This window comes from Trichomycterus rosablanca, chromosome 10 (genome assembly GCF_030014385.1).
Source record: "Trichomycterus rosablanca isolate fTriRos1 chromosome 10, fTriRos1.hap1, whole genome shotgun sequence".
Lineage (NCBI taxonomy): Eukaryota > Metazoa > Chordata > Actinopteri > Siluriformes > Trichomycteridae > Trichomycterus > Trichomycterus rosablanca.
The window spans coordinates 7,865,715-7,879,714 of record NC_085997.1 but is presented as its reverse complement, the minus strand read 5'-3'; the positions used below and the strand labels follow the sequence as shown (position 1 = coordinate 7,879,714).

At 40.1% G+C, this 14,000-nt stretch overlaps 5 non-coding genes across 5 annotated transcripts; 3 read left to right on the top strand and 2 right to left on the bottom strand.

Moving 5' to 3' along the window:
• Positions 1-1,570: 1,570 nt before the first annotated feature.
• On the bottom strand, positions 1,571-1,643 carry trnaa-agc (transfer RNA alanine (anticodon AGC)). Its single transcript has one exon. It is a non-coding gene; the product is annotated as a tRNA-Ala (tRNA).
• A 1,539-nt stretch (positions 1,644-3,182) lies between these two features.
• On the top strand, positions 3,183-3,255 carry trnaa-agc (transfer RNA alanine (anticodon AGC)). Its single transcript has one exon. It is a non-coding gene; the product is annotated as a tRNA-Ala (tRNA).
• A 4,818-nt stretch (positions 3,256-8,073) lies between these two features.
• On the top strand, positions 8,074-8,146 carry trnak-uuu (transfer RNA lysine (anticodon UUU)). The gene has a single exon. It is a non-coding gene; the product is annotated as a tRNA-Lys (tRNA).
• A 2,260-nt stretch (positions 8,147-10,406) lies between these two features.
• Positions 10,407-10,479, top strand: trnak-uuu (transfer RNA lysine (anticodon UUU)). Its single transcript has one exon. It is a non-coding gene; the product is annotated as a tRNA-Lys (tRNA).
• A 1,217-nt stretch (positions 10,480-11,696) lies between these two features.
• trnal-cag (transfer RNA leucine (anticodon CAG)) lies at positions 11,697-11,779 on the bottom strand. The gene has a single exon. It is a non-coding gene; the product is annotated as a tRNA-Leu (tRNA).
• Positions 11,780-14,000: the final 2,221 nt, after the last annotated feature.

Genomic DNA, 14,000 nt, shown 5'->3' with positions numbered 1-14,000 from the left:
GTAAATTGTAATGTACTATCAGAGCGTTGATGCTGCATTATAAAGTGAGGGTGCAACGTGTTTAAGCTCACATACTCTTTTCTGTATTATACCTTGCTTTTAAACCATCACAGACTCTATTTATCGCAGCCTTTAGGACGATCTAAACACAATCAAAACTGTCTTTGTACCACTGATAGACTGACTTAAGGGTTGATGCTGCATTTTAAAGGGAATGTCGTGAGTTTCAGCTGTTCATCTTCTATGAAGCAGTTTCACCAGAAGAAAAACCATTAAAAAGTCACGTACCGCTACTTTAACAAAAAGTCATTTCAGATAAAACTCCGAGACATTTCAAAATTGGAGAATTATAAGTTATTGTGTGTTTGTGTAGCCCAATTAAAATTTGGGCATAACTAATATTTTGTTTATGTTAATTTATAACTAGTAAATAAGTTGTTCTTATTTGTTCTGTAAATAATGTTCTGGTTGTTTTATGCTGTTTAAAGTAAAGTGTATGTATAGCCCTCCCTTGATTTATTTTTAAGCCAATCAGCATGAACTGTCACAGGTCGGGAAAAGAGCGGGAGAAAGTGGGTGGAAAAGAAGAAAAAAGTGTCATGTAAGCGGGTAAAACACCTGTTTAAGATTTATCTCTCTTGATGCGTTAAGACAAACGGACAGTGAGTCTTATATTAACATCTTGCAGTCGATTAGTGACATTGTTTATGCTGTATCAGCCGTGAACTTCGTCTCTTGAGTTTACGCGCATGGACATTGAAGGCAGTACGCTTCCTCAGCAACTGTGATGATTACAGTGGATTAAAAGCATCGGATAAACTCTGATTGTTTCATCCAAGATCAAAAGGAAAAAGACTGGTGGATTTTTTCTGTTTCATCCATGTAAACAAAGAACGTGGACAGCTCCACCACAACCGACCAAATATACTTCATGATCTGTGCTGATTGGGACTATTAGGTTGGATCAGGCCTGCAACGGTAATTTTGGGTACCCTTTTTTTAGTTAGTTATTTACCTAACTTAGGAGGGATTGATAATATTTTGAATATTACTGATGGTAATTTTAGTGAATCTGTATTATGACATTTTTGTAAAATATATTGGGGTTTGAAATGCATATTAATGATTGTGTAAATGAGTAAATAGTTAATTTGTTTAAGTATTATTAATGTGTACAAGTTTGGTATGTGAGTCAGGGATAATGTTAATACAGCTACTGTAAATAGTTTTTTCGGTTTAAATAAGAGTATAGCTTAAATATAAAATAATCGTAAGTACTGATAAGTAGTGGCCCTTTTAAATCCTTACATTACCACAAAGAAAGAGATTTCTTAAACAAATAAAAGAAGTCGGGGAGCGCTTTCCAAATACAGCCAAGGGTGCTAGGGGGCGCTACATTTGTCAATTTAAACAAGTCAAAAAAGGTCTTTAAACCAAACGATTTGAGTAAAAATAGAGCATAACTGTCACTGTAAAACTTACAGACTGACCTAATGTTTGATGCAGCGTTTCAGTGAGCAACGACTTTTATATTATGTGTTGCCTTTAAGTGATCATAATGTTTCGGCATTGGAGAATGTGGGCATCGATCCCACTACCTCTCGCATGCTAAGCGAGCGCTCTACCATTTGAGCTAATTCCCCTTACACAGAACCTTCCTTTAGGATTTGTAAATTGTAATGTACTAACAGAGTGTTGATGCTGCATTATAAAGTGAGAGTGCAACGTGTTTAAGCTCACGTACTCTTTTCTATATTACGCGTTGTTTTTAAACCATCACAGACTCAGTTTATTTAAAAAGTTGATCTTAGCCTTTAGGACGAACAATGTGAGGTCTTTTATGAAGTGCATTTTTTATTTTATTTTGTTGGACCTGTAGGAGATTGTCCTGTTCTTGTTGCAGCTCTGCTGGAGGGTTATTTTCTTGGTGTTTGTGGTGGTGGTGGTGGTGGTGATGGTGGGGCCTTTGTTCCCATTTTGGTTTATTTAGTATATGATGTACTTTACATCCATTTCAATAATGTGAACATTTCCATTTTTGTCGTAAAATACTGCTGTAACAATGTAAATGGACGCTGAATAAACATACTTAAATGGATATTTAAGTATTTAAGTACATATTTAAATGGATGTAAAGTACATCAAATAAACCAAAATGGGAACAAAGACCCCACCACCACCACCACAAACACCAAAAAAATAACCCTCCAGCAGAGCTGCAACAATAAACAGAGCAAGATCAGGATGAATACATGATTCAGTTTCTCACATTTTCAGTGATCAAAAGCCTGGGTCCTGGCATCCATGTGGATGTTACTTTGACACGTACCACCTACCTCAGCATTGTTGCAGACCATGTACACCCTTTGATGAAAACTGTATTCCCTGATGGCTGTGTCCTCTAAAGAAGTAGATTTGTTTAAATCATGAGCTGTCAGAAGTGGGATTCGAACCCATAAACTGCTTAATCTTTTCACATTATTATGTATTGTAAATGTACTGACTGTAACCCATCTGCTGCATTGTACACTTTGTCACTAGGCTGTAAACCAAAAATCAATAGAAAGGGAGCCCCATATGAGATCTCCAACTGACCAAATAATGTTTTTGGGTGGACCATTCTTAGCACTGTAACGGCACTAGCATGTTAGGGTGTGTTTTCTCTAGTCTGAGTGTATTAGGTACAGCCTTCTTGTTGGGTTTTTAACTGACTGGATTATTTATTAAGATTAATTATTATTCATTAAGAACTCAAACCCTGTTTGTGCTCGTTGTAGGCTATTCAATTGTCCACTAGATGACATAATATGAATACAGTTAGAAAGTAAAACGATGTCTGTTTCGAGCAAAGTTTCATCGCATGCTGACCTGTGTGGAATACAACTGATGTATGTAGCACTAAGAAGTGTTTCTTAAGGGTTCTTTTAGGTGTTCTTGGTAGAACTGTTTCTACTTGAAGAACCATTTAGTATAATTTAAGGTTCTTTGCTAACTCAATTTGATTTTTATGGATTTTTTTATTTTGCCACATATAAATGCACATAACATTTTAATGAAAAGCAACGCATAATATAGAAAAGAGTACGTGAGCTTAAACATGTTGCACCCTCACTTTATAATGCAGCATTAACACTCTGTTAGTACATTACAATTTACAAAGGGTAAAGGAAAGTTTTGTGTAAGGGGAATTAGCTCAAATGGTAGAGCGCTCGCTTAGCATGCGAGAGGTAGTGGGATCGATGCCCACATTCTCCAGTACACAAACATTATGATCATTTTGCAATCTGTAAAGATTGTCAGTACAATGTCAGTAACGCCCTATTTACGCTCAGTTTTGTTTACATACCTTTTTTGTTTTGTTTTGACAGAAACGCATAAACTTATAATTTTTTATAATGTTTTATTATTTGATACTGTTACAATTGATACATTATAAAGTATTGTACATATTTAAGTTCGGTGGCATAATTGGCCATAGCTTGCTTTTAAAAACGACCACAGTGCGCCATCTACAGGCCATTCTTGGTACGTCTTGTTAAAACGTAGCCAATGTAAAACTGGTGCCCACACTTCTGTGGCTTGGGATCTACTATTTCAGTCAACAGGTCATCGGGATCTACTTTTTAAAAAGGTTGGCCTCATCATTTTTCAAGAATGCTTTAAAGCTTTTTTTAAATGTGCTTCATTTGCCTGTATTGATATTCAGCATTACAGGGCAAGCGTGGGTCCAGTGTCACAAACACCGGGCTCGAGACAAAAATACACCCTGGACAGGGCGCGTCAAACCACCGCAAAGCATCACACACTAATTTATCCACTCACTCACACATACAGGTGCAATTTAGAGCAGCAGTTACACCTACTGGCACGTTTTCATACCCGGAGGAAAGCCACGCATACATGGTGAGTATACACCGATCATAACATTAAAACCACCTCCTTGTTTCTACACTCACTGTCCATTTTATCAGCTCCACCATATAGAAGCACTTTGTAGTTCTACAATTACTGACTGTAATCCATCTGTTTCTCTACATGCTTTTTTATCCCCTTATTTATGCTGTTCTTCAATGGTCAGGACTCTCCCAGGACCACTACAGAGCAGGTATTATTTGGGTGGTGGATCATTCTCAACACTGCAGTGACACTGACATGGTGGTGGTGTCTTAATGTGTTGTGCTGGTATGAGTTGATAAGACATAGCAGCGCTGCAGGTTTTTAAACACCTCATTGTCACTGCTGGACTGAGAATAGTCCACCAACCAAAAACATCCAGCCAACAGCGCCCTGTGGGAAGTGTCCTATGACCACTGATGAAGGTCTAGAAGATGACCAACTCAAACAGCAGCAATAGATGAACGATCGTCTCTGACTGTCTCTACAAGGTGGACCAACTAGGTAGGAGTGTCTAATAGAGTGGACAGTGAGTGGACACGGTATTTAAAAACTCCAGCAGCGCTGCTGTGTCTGATCCACTCATACCAGCACAACACACACTAACACACCACCACCATGTCAGTGTCTCTGCAGTGCTGAGAATGATCCACCACCTAAATAATACCTGCTCTGTGGTGGTCCTGTCAATAATTGTAGAAATTGAAGGTGCTCCTATATGGTGAGTGGAGCTGATAAAATAGACAGTGAGTGTAGAAACAAGGAGGTGGTTTTAATGTTATGTTCTAACCTGTTGCATTTCTCAAAATGTCCACTAGGTGGAGGCAAACCGCAAATTACAAAAACAGTGACCACATTTCATGTAAATCACGCTGACCTGTTAGAATGAGGTGCAATGTACCAATATGCACTGTGCGATCGACTGCTAGATCGTGGTCGACGTACTGGGCAGCCCTGGTGTATAACAACAGCAAACTGTAATGAGTGACATTATGAGCTTTAATTAACATATCCTCCCGAGACCGAGCAATTCATTTTTGTCACCTGTGGGGACACATGTCCGAGATCTCTAACTCAAGCACCATTAATGCAATCCATTTGAGTACTACTGTACTTTATAGAGTATGCCCTGGGCTTTTAATTAAGTCAGTCTGTCAGTGGTACAAAGACAGTTATGATTTGTTTCAGTTCGTCCTGAAGGCTGCGATAAACGTTTCAAATAAACCGAGTCTGTAACCGCTTAAAAGCAACACATAATATAGAAAAGAGTACGTGAGCTTTAAAACATTGCACTCTTACACTCTTGCACCCCTGGCCTTCATAATGGCTATGGAGGTCATCATCAGGGCCTCAAGATGGGTGGTGGGGAGTGAGCGAGCTAAGAACGGGATCCGCCTTCCACCTATCCGAGCATACATGGACGACATGACCACTCTGACCACTACTGCAGCATGTACCAGGCGGTTACTTGGTAAACTGCAGGAGAACATAAAGTGGGCCCGGATGAAAATCAAGCCGAACAAGTCACGAAGTATTTCAATAGTCAAGGGACAGCTAAAAAACATGAAGTTCTACATTGGTGACGACCCAATACCAACAGTGTTTGAGCAACCTGTCAAAAGCCTGGGCAGATGGTACAACGCAAGCCTCAAGGACAAAGACCAAGTGCAGCAGGTAAGGCAATAAGAAATGGCTCGGTGTCCCACGCTGTATGACTTACATGAGCCTCTATGGCAAAGGGGTCCTGGAACTGCCTATCACGAGCCTCACCGAAGAGTACAAGTGCGCTAAAGTAAGACTCCAGATGACTTTGAAGGACTCCAGAGACCAGACCATTAGCAATACTGCTCCACCCCTGATAACTGGACGGAAATGGACACCATCCGACACGGTGCAGCATGCTACGTCAGCCCTGAGGCACAGCGATATTGTAGGGCATGTCCAGTTGGGAAGGGGAGGCTTTGGCCTTACGGCAAGTAAGCCAACCTGGCATAGGGCCACAGCATCGGAGAGGAGGAAAATGGTGGTTGAGGAGGTGTGCCGTCAGGAGGAGGCAGAAAGAAGGACAAAAGCTGTCTCGCTTGCCAAGCAGGGACAATGGATGAGGTGGGAAGGCTTGGAGAGAAGAAAGCTCAGCTGGAGGGAGCTCTGTGAGATGGAGGCAAGCAACATCAGCTTCATTATCAGAGCCACGTATGATGTGCTCCCATCTCCAAAAAACCTCCACCAGTGGGATGGCGAGGCTCCAACCTGTGCCCTCTGCCCAACTCCAGCAACTCAAACACATCTTGACCGGCTGTAAGACCAGCCTCACACAAGACCGCTACACATGGAGGCACAACCAGGTCCTCAAGAGTCTGGCAGCAGCTCATGAGAGCAAGAGGAATGCCATCAACTCCTTGCCCAAGAGAGCAACCAGTTCCATTACAGCCCCAATCTTCATTCGGGAGGGACAGGAAAAGCCTAGCCATCCCCCTACTAAACAAGAAGCTGGACAGCTAGCCATGGCCCGGGACTGGAAGATGCTAGTCGATATTGGCCAGCAACTAATTTTTCCACCTGAGATTGCAGCCACCACCCTTAGGCCAGACTTGGTACTCTGGTCCCCTTCATTGAAGTCTGTATACATCACAGAGCTCACAGTTCCATGGGAGAACTCAACAGAAGAGGCCTATGAGCGCAAGAAACTGCGCTACACAGAACTGGCAGCAGATGCTCAGATGGAATGCGAAAGTCTATCCGGTTGAAGTGGGATGCAGAGGTTTTGTGGCTTCTTCCACCATCAGGCTGCTGAAAGAACTTGGCATCCATGGACAGGCTCTGCGACAAACAATTAGATCAGTCTCTGAAGCGGCCGAAAGAAGCAGCCAGTGGATATGGATCAAGCGGAAGGACCATTGCTGGGCTCAAAAAGCATCGACAGGACCCGCTCACTAATTTCCCCCACACCCCATCCCTTTAGAGAACCCAGGTCACAGCCCTCCAGGAGGAGGATGAACAAGGTATACGATTAGCGCTAGGCTTGACTCGAGGAAGAGGACACCACCTGCCTTGCATAGTCCCGTGGGCTGCGCCACTTAAATAACCAGGCAATTCTCATGATTGGACATGGGACACAAGCTCAGGTTTGATCACCATGTAGCTGGCCACCTTTGATGAGGGTGTTTAGTGTTGAAAGGCTGAAACACCCCTTGATTCAAAGGTACACTACTGATGATGTGTCTTGAAATTTACATCTTTCCACATCTGAGATACAGCTCTCGCAACACCAAGGCAAACCTCATGTGCATACCATTTACTGGCACAATGGACAAGTTTACCATCACGTCCGGTGTTTCATGATTCAATGCAGCATCAGCGCTCTGTTAATACATTAAAATTTTCAAAGGGTAAAGGATGTTTTTTGTAATTAAAAACTAAGACTAACTAGGTCTAAGATTTGTACAAACTGTTGTATCATTCTTTTCACATTATTATGTATGGTAGAGGGTTAAAGATGTAAATTTGTATGAATCATGAGTTGTCAGAAGTGGAATTCAAACCCACACCTCCAGGGGAGACTCCGACCTGAAAGCAGCGCCTTAGACTGCTCGGCCATCCTGACTAGCTAAGTCACCCTTAACACCACCCCCACCCCCACCCCCACCCCCACCCCCACCCCCACACCCACACCCACCCCCACACCCACCCCCACACCCACCCCCACACCACCCCAACGCCACACCACACCACCCCACACGGACTGGATTATTTCTTAAGAACTTAAACCCTGTTTGTGCTCGTTGTAGGCTATTTAATCGTCCACTAAATGGCAAAATCTGAATATAGTTATTGCTAACTCAATTTGATTTTTATGGATTTTTTTATTTTGCCACATATAAATGCACATAACATTTTAATGACTGAAAAACAATCGTGCAATTGATACAGTAAAAAAGGTAAAAAGTGAAAAAAAGGAATCATTTTGTAATTTACCTGCAAAATTCTCCTTCCGAGATGTTTTTCTTTGTGTGTGTAAGCAGCAACATACTTCACCTAAAACTTTATATAATCACCTTCAAGAGAGCCAAAACAGAAATAAAAAAAAATTATATTAATTGAAGTTTTACAGGACAACTTTTGTTGTACAAAGTTTGTAATTCAAGTCACATCCTTGTGAGGATTAAAACTGGTTGCAGAGCCCGGATAGCTCAGTCGGTAGAGCATCAGACTTTTAATCTGAGGGTCCAGGGTTCAAGTCCCTGTTCGGGCGAGTTGCTTCTTACTGCATTAGGTAAGCGGTAATGTCCTGTACTACATGGTTTATTTAGAAAGTTGAACAATTTGTACTTTGTGAGATATTTCTAAGTGAAATAGCATGTACTTGATCAGCTTGAAATAATAGCACACTGTATGTGTAACATGTTCTCCACACCGACTGTTTGTACGTCCAGCTGTTTCAAACAGATAGAGGACCGTTTAAATCTATATTTATGTGTAGCCTAATAATGCACTGAGTTTTAGATATTAATACCCACATATTTTATGTTGAATGACATGCATCATAATTTTAGTTCTTGCTTCACAGAGCTGCTTTGTTATTGCACTGCACTAAAAAGTTGGTATATCCTGCACTATTTTGGCCCCTACATAATGCAGCATCAACCCTTAAGTCAGTCTGTCAGTGGTACAAAGTTACGATTTGGTTCAGTTCGTCCTAAAGGCTGCGATAAACGCGAGTACGTGAGCTTAAACACGTTGAACCCCCACTTTATAATGCAGCATCAATGATCTGTTAGTACATTACAATTTACAAAGGTGAGTTAAAGGCGAGTTCTTTATACGGGGAATTAGCTCAATTGGTAGAGTGCTTGCTTCGCGTGCGAGAGGTAGCGGGATCAATGCCCGCATTCTCCAATGCAGAAACATTATGATCGTTTAAAGGCAACACGTAACATCAGACTCCTTTCGTCATTGCTCACTGAAACGCTGCGTCAAAAATGAGGTCAGTTTTCGCTCTATTTTCATTCATCGTTTAGTTTAAAGACCTTTATTAATTTTTTTTAATTGACAAACATGCAATAACTTTGAAACAATCTTGAAACAAATCTTTTCACATTATTATGTATGGTAGAGGGTTAAAGATGTAAATTTGTATAAAGCATGAGCTGTAGCTGCACGCATTCAGTTTAAAACACTGATGCTCGCCTACAAAGCCAAAAATGGACCAGCCCCAAGCTACCATCGTGGTCTAATCAAACCCCGCTCTGTACCACGCAACCTCCGAGCCACTAGTCTCGCTCGACTTGAGCCCCCACCCAGGACTAAAGGAAGACAAGCATCAAGGCTCTTCTCTGTTCTAGCACCCAAGTGGTGGAATGAACTTCCTCTGTCTGTCCGAACATCTGAGTCTCTTGCTGTCTTTAAAAAACGATTAAAAACTCACCTTTTTACTAAGCACTTAAGCTGACTTGTACTTATTTACTAACATTTTTTTTTCCATTTCCAAAAAAAAACAAACAAAAAAAACACTTCTAACAGGTTTCAGCAGATTTGTGTTCTTTGACTGTTGTTTACTAAAACTTGAGAAATGAAATGTTTACTATGGAAGCACTTCTGTAAGTCGCTCTGGATGAGAGCGTCTGCTAAATGCAGAAAATGTAAATGTAAAATGTTAGAAGTGGAATTCAAACCTACGCCTCCAGGAGAGACTGCGAACTAAACACAGCGCCTTAGACCACTCAACCATCCTGACCTGCTTGCGTATGGTCTAATACCAATCCCACAACACCCCCACGTGAACTAAGCTTTGGCGGAACTGTTGTATCTTTTCACATTATTATGTATGGTAGAGGGTTACAGATCGCAGCACCTTAGACCGCATCCTGACTAGCTTGGGTACCGTTGACACCACATCATATATCAATAGAAAGGGAGCCCCATATGAGCACTCCAACTGACCAAATAATGTTTTTGGGTGGACCATTCTTAGCACTGTAACGGCACTAGCATGTTAGGGTGTGTTTTCTCTGGTATTAGTGTATTAGGTACAGCCTTCTTGTTGGGTTTTTAACTGACTGGATTATTTGTTAATAACTCAAACCCTGTTTGTGCTGGTTGTAGGCTATTCAATCGACCACTAGATGTAGTGTAGTGTGTATTCGTGTTTCCTTAATTTCGTTGTGTTCTCCCTTAATGTAATTGCGTTCCACCTTAAAGAATTTGTGTTGTCTCTTAATATATTCGTGTTTTTCCTTATTGTTGTTGTGTTGTCAGCTTTTGTTTGTTTTGTAAATGTTATTGTGTTTTAACTCAGCGGGCCACCGTAATATAGATGGCATAATATGAATACAGTTAGAAAGTAAAACGATATCGCATGCTGACCTGTGTGGAATACAACTAATGTATGTAGTACTAAGAAGTGTTTCTTAAGGGTTTTTTTGGTGTTCTTGCTGGAACTGTTCTACAGGACAACGTATGTTAAAGTTTGTAATTCAAGTCACATCCTTGTGAGGATTAAAGCAGCTTGCAGAGCCTGGATAGCTCAGTCGGTAGAGCATCAGACTTTTAATCTGAGTGTCCAGGGTTCAAGTCCCTGTTTGGGCGAGTTGCTTCTTACTGCATTAGGTGAGCGGTAATGTCCCGTACAACATGGTTTAATTAGAAAGTTCAAGAATTTGTACTTTGTGAGATGTTATTAAGTGAAATATCATGTACTTGATAAGCTTGAAATAATAGCACTCTGTGTGTGTAACATGTTCTCCACACCAACTAGTTGTTTCAAACAGACTGTAGTAAATAGAGGACAGGTTAAATCTATATTTATATTTATCACTGGGCCAGTGATAGCTCAGTGGTTAAGGTACTGGACTAGTAAACAGAAGGTTGCCGGTTCAAGCCCCACCACCACCAAGTTGCTACTGTTGGGTCCCTGAGCAAGGCCCTTAACCCTCAATTGCTCATTGTGTAAGTTTTAGATATTAATACCCACATATTTTTTGTTGCCTTAAACTCACTTAAATCCTGATCTAATTTTTGAAGCTGCGATTAAGCGATGCCGCAACGAGTTTCATATTACATGATACCCTTAAATAATCATAATGTATCTGCACTGGAGAATGCGGGCATCGATCCCGCTACCTCTCACATGCTAAGCGAGCGCTCTACCATTTGAGCTAATTCCCCTTACGATGCTCCCTTGTTCACATTTTGAAGGTTGTGATATTACTTTAAACTTACCTTTTCTTTTTCATGTAATTACTGATTTTTTTGGATCTCTGCTGATATCTTGTGGGCCATATTGACTAATCAGTGAAAATTAATATTTCCTTGTATAAAAAAACCATTATGCTTATTTAGCTTTAATTAGCTTTAATTATTAAATAGTTAATAAGATAGTGATGGTGAAACTAAAAACCTGTAATTACCATCACTAAGTGTTTTTACCATCACAACAAGATATGTGTTGGTAATGACATGTTGAGGTAATGACAGTTTTTACTTAGGAAAAAAGTAAACAACTAGTATACAATGTACTTTACATAAATTTTAATAATGTGAACATTTCAATTGTAAAATACTGCTGTAACAATGTAAATAGACGCTGAATAAACATACTTTATGATCAGGATGAATACATGTTTAAATTTCTCACACTTATAGAGATCAAAAGCCTGGATCCTGGCATCCATGTGGATGTTACTTTGACACGTACCACCTACTGTACCTCAGCATTGTTGCAGACCATGTACACCCAGTTCATGCAAACTGTATTCCCTGATGGCTGTGTCCTCTGAAGAAGTAAACTTGCATAAAGCATGAGATGTCAGAAGTGGGATTCGAACCCACTCCTCCAGGGGAGACTGCGACCTGAACGCAGCGCCTTAGACCGCTCGGCCATCCTGACATGCTTGCAAGGTCCTAATGCCAATTACCAACAACACCCCCACATGGCCAAAGATTTGTACAAAGTGCTCAATCTTTTCACATTATTATGTATGTTAGAGGGTTAAAGACATAAATTTGTATAAAGCACTAGCAGTCAGAAGTGGGATTCAAACCCACGCCTCATGGGACACTGTGACCTGAACTTAGCGTTTTAGACCTCATCCTGACTAGCTTGGGTACCATCGACACCACCATTTGTACGAACTGCTTAATCTTTTCACATTATTATGTATGATACATTTACTGATTGTAACCCATTTGCTGCACTGTACACTTTGTCACTAGGTTGTAAATCATATATCAATAGAAAGGGAGCCCCATATGAGATCTCCAACTAACCAAATAATGTTTTTGGGTGGACCATTGTTAGCACTGTAACGGCACTAGCATGTTAGGGTGTGTTTTCTCTGGTATGAGTGTATTAGGTACAGCCTTCTTGTTGGGTTTTTAACTGACTAGATTATTTATTAAGAACTCAAACCCTGTTTGTGCTGGTTGTAGGCTATTCAATTGTCCATTAGATGGAATAATATGAATACAGTTAATATTGCGTTAGAATCAAGAAATAGAACACGAGAGGGAGTGTGTTATCGCGAATAACATCACCGCTGTGATTCGGTCGCCTCTAGAATACAACTGATGTATGTAGCACTAAGAAGTGTTTCTTAAGGATTCTTTTTGTGTTCTTGGTAGAACTGTTGCTACTTGAAGAACCATTTAGTATAATTCAAGGTTCTTTGCTAACTCAATTTGATTTTTATGGATTTTTTTTTCTCTTGCCACATATAAATGCACATTACATTTTAATGACTGGAAAACAGTCGTGCAGTTGATATAGAAAAAAAGGAAAAAGGTGAAAGAAAGGAATCTGTTTGTAATCTACCTGCAAAATTCTCCTCCAGAGATGTTTTTCTTTGTGTGTGTAAACAGCAACAGCAACAAATTGTACCCCCAGCCGTTTCAAACACACTGTAGTAAAAAGAGGACCGTTTGAAACTATAATTATGTGCAGCCTAATAATGCACTGAGTTGTACATATTAATACCCACATATTTTATGTCAAATTAAATGCTTTTTTTTTTTTTTTTCAGTTCTTGCCTTACAAAGCCGTTTTGTTACTGCACTGCACTAAACAGTTGGTATATCCTGCACTATTTTGGCCCTTACATAATGAGTTCTTTCTGTGTTCTGACTGACCTTATTGATGACTGATTCAGTATTATCTTAAAATGACAATCACAAAAAACTGAATAGCTTAGTGTGCAGTGATAACCATTGTTATAGTTGTCATTGTAGCATACACTGTTGCTCAGTTACAGACTAACCCAACATAACACCAGCACAGTCTAGTTTAAACCAAAAGTAGATTTATCTCAGGTGCGTGTAAGTGCAGCATATTCTTTTATTTTATTTAATTTTCATCAAACATTTTTATCTTGGACGGGGTTGTGGTGGGTCATTTTTTACTGGGAATTTCTGGGCGGAGGGAAAGTATACAGTATATACACAATATTAAACATAAACTTTATTCTAAATACTTGTAGTGCTTGTGCCTGTGCTGACTTGATCATTTAGAAACTACACACCCAGAAGCAGCAGCCACCTCACTGGCCTATAGTATGTCATCTATATTTTATTGTTCAGTGTGTTGTACTCGTCGAGTACTTTATGCCAGTTTGTTTTTGGGCAAGACAGTAAGTAAGTCTCTATAGTTCTACCTAATGTTTAGTCATGTGATGTTCAAGTCCATGCAGACACAAGTACTACAATGAGCAATATATAAATATAAAAAGTCATTCGTTTGCATGAATAGTTAAAAGCTAATGAATGGATTGTTGGATGGATAATTGCATTTAGATTCCCTCGATTTTACTTCATGGTAAAAACCCTACACAGACAGAAGAACAAAATAAATAGTATGAAGACCATGTTTTTAACTACAGTGCGTTACAAGTCTAAATGTTATTTACAAGTCCCTACTTAGCTCACGGGAAAATGTGCTTAAAAGTTTGCAATGCTTCTGCATTGGAGAATGCGAGCATCGATCCAGCTACCTCTCGCATGCTATGCGAGCACTCTACCATTCGAGCTAATTCCCCTTACGATGAACCCCCTTTAGCCTTTTGTAAATTGTAATGTACTATCAGAGCGTTGATGCTGCATTATAAAGTGAGGGTGCA